Source organism: Corvus brachyrhynchos, unplaced genomic scaffold (genome assembly GCF_000691975.1).
Source record: "Corvus brachyrhynchos isolate BGI_N302 unplaced genomic scaffold, ASM69197v1 scaffold293, whole genome shotgun sequence".
Lineage (NCBI taxonomy): Eukaryota > Metazoa > Chordata > Aves > Passeriformes > Corvidae > Corvus > Corvus brachyrhynchos.
The window spans coordinates 1,149,369-1,155,368 of record NW_008237410.1 but is presented as its reverse complement, the minus strand read 5'-3'; the positions used below and the strand labels follow the sequence as shown (position 1 = coordinate 1,155,368).

At 40.3% G+C, this 6,000-nt stretch overlaps 1 long non-coding RNA gene across 1 annotated transcript in view; it reads left to right on the top strand.

The window, feature by feature from the left end:
* Nucleotides 1-6,000, top strand: part of LOC108445911 — a 65,273-nt gene that overhangs the window by 51,915 nt on the left and 7,358 nt on the right. The gene's annotated exons all lie outside the window — the stretch shown is intronic.

Genomic DNA, 6,000 nt, shown 5'->3' with positions numbered 1-6,000 from the left:
CCGCTGTCCCCCCGGGAATGCGGGGGAAGGAGCTGGCCCGGGACCGTGCCGGGAATGCCCAGAGAGGGCAAAGGGCTGCCACCGCCTGCCCCGGCGCCGAGGAGATGGGAATGTAGAAAAGCACGGATGTCCAGCACTAGGCACAGGCAGTGTAGGAATAGTTTTCAAATTCAAGTGAGATGTGTACGCATGCATGCGCGGACACACAGCCGGATCAACCAGGAAGCCTTAGCCTGGCTGGCTGCTGAAATGAAATGTGCAGGTCACAGGCAGGCTGGCGGGGCTTTTTATGGCTGTTTGCAGAAAGCCTCTTTGGCGTAAGGCCTGTCCGGTTCGGAGAGGCTGAGTCCCTCCCCAGGACACCGTGTTGGAGACGTGTTTCCCTCCTGGGTGTGTGACATAGCCCTGATCCAGGGGCCAGCAGGGGGTGAGAGGACGAGTCCAACAGCTTCTCCGTTCAAATGGCTATCACAGGTTCGCACCCTTCCCTATGAAATTCCCGTGTATTCCCTTGGGTTCCAGCGCTGCTCCCTGCTGTGCGGTTTCCCGTCGCCTTCATAAACAGCTTCCCTGCAAAACTTCGGTGGCATTAATTGCTGCAGCCTTTAAAAAGGTGCTGCTTCCTCTACCCCAAGGTTTCTTGGAAAATGGAAATCATTACACTAGCTGAAGATCCAGCTCCTGCCAGCTCCAGATAAAATCGTTATTATCAAATTAAGCACAGGATTTGTTTGTTTTGCTTCAGCTCTAATTCTCCTTCATTTAGCAGGATGTCATGCATCGGATTGCACTTAAAATTGTAAGCATGTTTGCTAGCAGGCATGTGTTCCTTATGTGACACACAGAAATCAAATTACTTCTAAAAATATTTGTTATTCTGACACACACGGACTTGCCAGATAAGATAGAGCAGACAGAGGTTAGCACTGATGGAGTAAAAGTGAGGGACTGACTAAGTAGAAGACAAAACACTGGACTGAAAGGTGGATTTCTGATTTAAATTTTAGAAGACTTTCTGTATAAGAAGGAGTGATCTTATTTTACTTGCTAGTAATGAAGTGGGGGGAAAAAAGTACAAGTTGGTTGAAGGAAAATGCAAGTGACACAGGATGGAAGTGTGGAGTCATCATTCAGAAAAATTCAGATTCCCAAATGCTGTGTAAACTACAGTGGGTGAATTTAGTAGCAGAAAGTGCAACATGGTGGTCTTGAATCATAGTCCTGGCAGATAGATTTTTTCTGATGTGAAGAGGAAGTGAAAGAGAAGAGTGGGTCTGCTGGTGATAACACGTCAGTAAGCATCACCAGGCAGGAAATGCTCACAGAAAAACCCAGGAATGAACCAAGGACATGTCACTGGAGCTGGAGATGACCTCCTCTGAGACAGGTCTGTTGGCCTCACGAAGCTGAATTATGACGAATTGCAGCAGGTGCAGGGGAGACAAGCCCATTAAAGAGCCTCTTTTATAAGATGAGACTATAAAAGCTTAGTGTGCTTTGCATAGCAAACAAAAGGCAAGAGGATAAGTGACAGCTGTCTTTATATATGCTTCATCAGAGAGGTAAACACCAACAAATTATAAGAGTTATTGAAGCTATAGAGCACTGTTAGCCAATGAACAGTTATGTATAACTTTGCCATGAACAATTTGAGTCAAGATAACAGATCAAGGTTTGGAACCACCCAAAGTATTCCAGTGACTTTGCAATATTAAAAGTGGAGACATGAACAAGGTACACAGGAGCTTTGTATTTATGCCTGACAGAGCTCATACTATTTCCCACCCCTTCCTGAATTTTCACTTCCATTTCTGAGCATCTTCTCACTGCCATGACCCACAGACAAATTTCCAGATCATGAACATGTGAGATAAAAGCACTGTGTCTTTTAAACCTACTTTAATGGACAGATTTGAGGTTGTACTTTACTGCCTCAGTAGGAAGACTCAGTAGATACTGAAATTTCTGTCCTGAGCTCTCAGGCACATAGCAATTTTTCAGAGTCAGTGTTTGTTCTGAACTCCTTGGCATTTAGATAACCTGAAAATGACTGTGGAAAGAAGGAAGAAGCAATCTAAGAAAACATTTTAACATTAGACACTTCAATTTAGACTTTTAAATCAAATAAATAAGGTATTTCTGAGGGGAAAAAAAAGTCTTTTGTGTGTCTGCTTTCACTGAGCTCTTTTTCTCTAAGACTTGAGGGTCATCAAGAGGACAGAGTGAGACTGGAGGCTTTCTTCTGGCTATTTCCACTTTGATCTTCTTCCTTATCCAAGACAGTGTTCTTACCCCTTCCCTCTGGATTTCACTCCTTTCCCTAAGCCTGAGGATGCTGTGTCCATCAACACCTCTCTCCAGATGAAAGAGTCACTCACTTCATTCTACGAAAGGCCTGTGTAGAATCCGTTAAAAACATTGTTCTTCTCTGCCAGTAAAAGAAGGCCTTTAAAAGTTCTTTTCTGGGATCTTCATTGTTGAACATGGTCTGGACAAGAGAAGCATTCTAAGAAGGTGTGCAGATGGTGTAGAAGACAACGGCCAAGATTGAATTTGGTCTCAAGCAGAGGTGGTCTAAAAAGAGAAGGGAAGCAGATAGGTAGTCAGGAACACTGGGAGTAGGTCATGTTTACAAAGCAGAATAATGAGAGAGTTAGAAATAGGATTCCAGCATTCTTGTGGTCCACCCCATGCACAAAAATCCCTAGAACCGTGACTTCCAACAAGTTTTGTTGTTCTTGTACCTTGATGAGATACAGAAAGTTATTTCAGGGCAGACCACAGGTCATAATTTGGTGGATCCCCTCTCTGTGTTGTAACTAATAAATCTACTGCTGGTTTAGATAATGTTAAAATCAGATTTATCAAAAAAAATTAAGACATGCTTGGCATCTATTTTTAAATTGATTTAAAGGATAATCATTGAGTTCAGAAATTAAAAGCATTCAGGAAGTGAGATTAAAATTCACCAGACAGCATCTATCCATGAAAAAATAAACACAAAAATTCAATACACAGAATCCTAGGACATTTCTAGTTAGCCATTGTGGTATTGCTGTGAGCATTACCCACATGGCATATATGCTGAAATGCAAATCTCTGTTTAAGAGTGGATCAATCTGCTCATGTGTGCTCTTGGCACTAGGCTTACAACAGTAAGAATGATGTCATCGCTTCATAAAAGCAAAATCTGCATGTCTGCTATGAAAATCCCACAATTTGGTCACTCCTGTTCACTTAGGTATAGTTTATATTAATTTGCATTGAATTTAAACTGTGAGTTGGAAGTGAAAAGGACTAGTCCAGTGTTAAACAGGTGATTAAGTTCATCAAGATAATTTTCTAAAGCTTATATAAACCTCAGCTCTCAATCTTTGGTAGTAACTGATGTGATAAAATTCTTAATTTTAAGATCCAAACACACAAAAGGAAGGTCTGGAAGAGAAACCCACAATCTTTATAAACTTAAACAGCAGTCCCACTTCCCAGTCTAAAATGCCCCAGCTCTTGCTCTTCCTCTGACCATATTCACTGTAGCATGTCTTTATCAGAAGATGTTTATGGTTCAAATGCCATTAAATATTCCATGAGATGGTTTTGATGTAAGATGAACCCCAGCACTTTAAGATTATGGTCCAGATCCTGCATGTTACCTACCTTTATTAGAAGGGCTGAAATAGATCAGAACTTAAATAGTTCTGCAGTGTAGCTAGTGAGAGACAAAGTCCTAGGACTGAAAGTGCACCGTGAGTCCCCTTTCCTTACATGTCATGGAGAAGTGCTCACAAAAGCTTCTTCTGTGTCAGTAAGCTAAAAACTCTGAGGAACATGGTGGGAGGGTAGATTTGCAATTGTGGGGATCCATCAGCCAAAGCCTTGATACTACTGATGGTGCGGGGACAAAGATACAAAAATTACTTCCAGAAATAGATGAAGAGGTTGTGTTTGCTCATGTTTCATAACTCACTTCCAGAGAGTGGAGGAGGTTGCTATTTCTAGCAATCCTGACATAGCGATTCCTCCCAAGTGACTTTATTTAGGCTTTGCTCAAGGGACCATGAATTAATGCAAGATCCTTGACTGATTAGCAGACTATCACCTCTATATATTGTTTCCATCCCTTACGATTATTCACTTCTCGTTTCAGAGGCATAAAACAAAAGATCATGAACCCAAGAGCCTATAGTCTCATTTTGAACAAGTACAAGGATAATTCCTGTTCAAAGAGGCAAAGGCACATAGTTGGCCAGGAGGTTTAGGTTGGGCAGTTATATTTACTTCTCAGACATATGCTTGGACTTTACAGTTCAGATAGATATTTTTCCACATAATACTAATCACCTTTAAAACTAGAGATTTGTCAGTGGGGATGGAGAAATGTTTTGAAGCTTATTCTGAATTTAGGTACAGGGCATAGACAAATACGCTTTAATAACAGGCTATTCATTCAAATCAGATTGATGCATTCATCAATCTAAGAACGACTGTATTTCTCTGTAGTGCAATTGTGTCATCATTCCTGGATTTAGACATGGGCAATTCCAAAACTCATCGGATCAGAATGTGTAAATTTTGCTTTTATCATACACATAAAGGTAAATTTATTCTTTCAAGTTATCTCTGTATTTCCCAGAGATCTCAGCAACTACGATACTTTCATCTCTATCTACAAAAATTCCACATACTGTCAGTTTGCTGAGAAAATGAGAAAAAAAGAGACAGGCTCTGACACAAGCTAGCTACACAGGGGTCAAGTTATAGAGTCAGTGAAAAGACTTTTAGTGTGTAACCATAGAGGTTAATGCAAATGCCAGCCACCTTCTTGCATAACAAAGAGTAAAGTTTAGGAAAGATCTGTGGTACTTTTGTAATTTCTGTTACGAGGTCTAGGAAGAATCAGCTCCTGCTGCATTAAGTTATTACACGATTCTCATCCAAAGAATCTTGTTCCTTGCATGTTTTTTATTTAGAACTAAGTGAAGATTGAAAAAGTCCACTATTAAAACAGAAAAATTCCTTGTTCCATTACAAGGCAGATCAACAGCAATTGCAAGTAAAATCAGACCTATTTCTCATCACATGCTGCCATTTATGTAGCACACCCAACCCCAGTTTTGGCTTATTCATAAAAACACTCATCCAAACTGTTTCATTAATTCAAGCATTCTCTCCCAAACAGTATTTTTTTTTTTCTTTGCCTCTTCCTCCTCATCCTACGTTGTTTGTACAAGGGAGAACAAAGCAGTGGAAAAGCATTGATCTCAGAGGATGAGCCTTTGCCAAAAGGCTCTGCTTACTAAGGCCATGCTTGCTTCTTTAGACTTATTTCTGCAAGAAATGGAGAATGCCAGCTCACCCTTTTACATCTGTTTCAGCCTCAAAATAAGCTCTTAATATAGTATTTACAAAATGGAACACCGAGTAGAAGGAACAGAGAAGAGAACTGTGGTTCCCAAATTGCAAATAATGAGGCTACAGCAAGGATTTCACAGTATCTTCAGAGATTGCATCCAGAGCCCTTCAATGTTAAGTTTGGGGATTAATACATATAACAGCTTAAGTAGAGGGAATTTAGGAGCCAAAAGTCCTCTGAATATTTTGTGGATCACCAGGAGATAGCAATAAAGTCATAATTAATATATCACCAGGAGAAAGGAATGAAGTTCCACTTCACAAGATTGGATATCAGCTGCTTCTAAAGGAAGCTGGCAAAGTTATCTATAGTTTTACTCAAAGAAAGGAAGGTGCAGAAATTCTTCAATTGTTTGGCCATTGTTGAATATAAACGTGCAAAAACTTGAAAATTAGCTGGTCACAGCCAGAAGAGCAATTGGCTTAAAAAATACTAAGCAGACATTTGTCATTTCATTATTATGAATCAACACATTGGAATATCGCTGCTGACAATTACATGATCTTTCAAGGAGGTGAATGAAACACCACTTTTCAAAAGGATGTACTCAGAAAGTGACGTTTTAGTCTTGCATCTATATGTGAAAG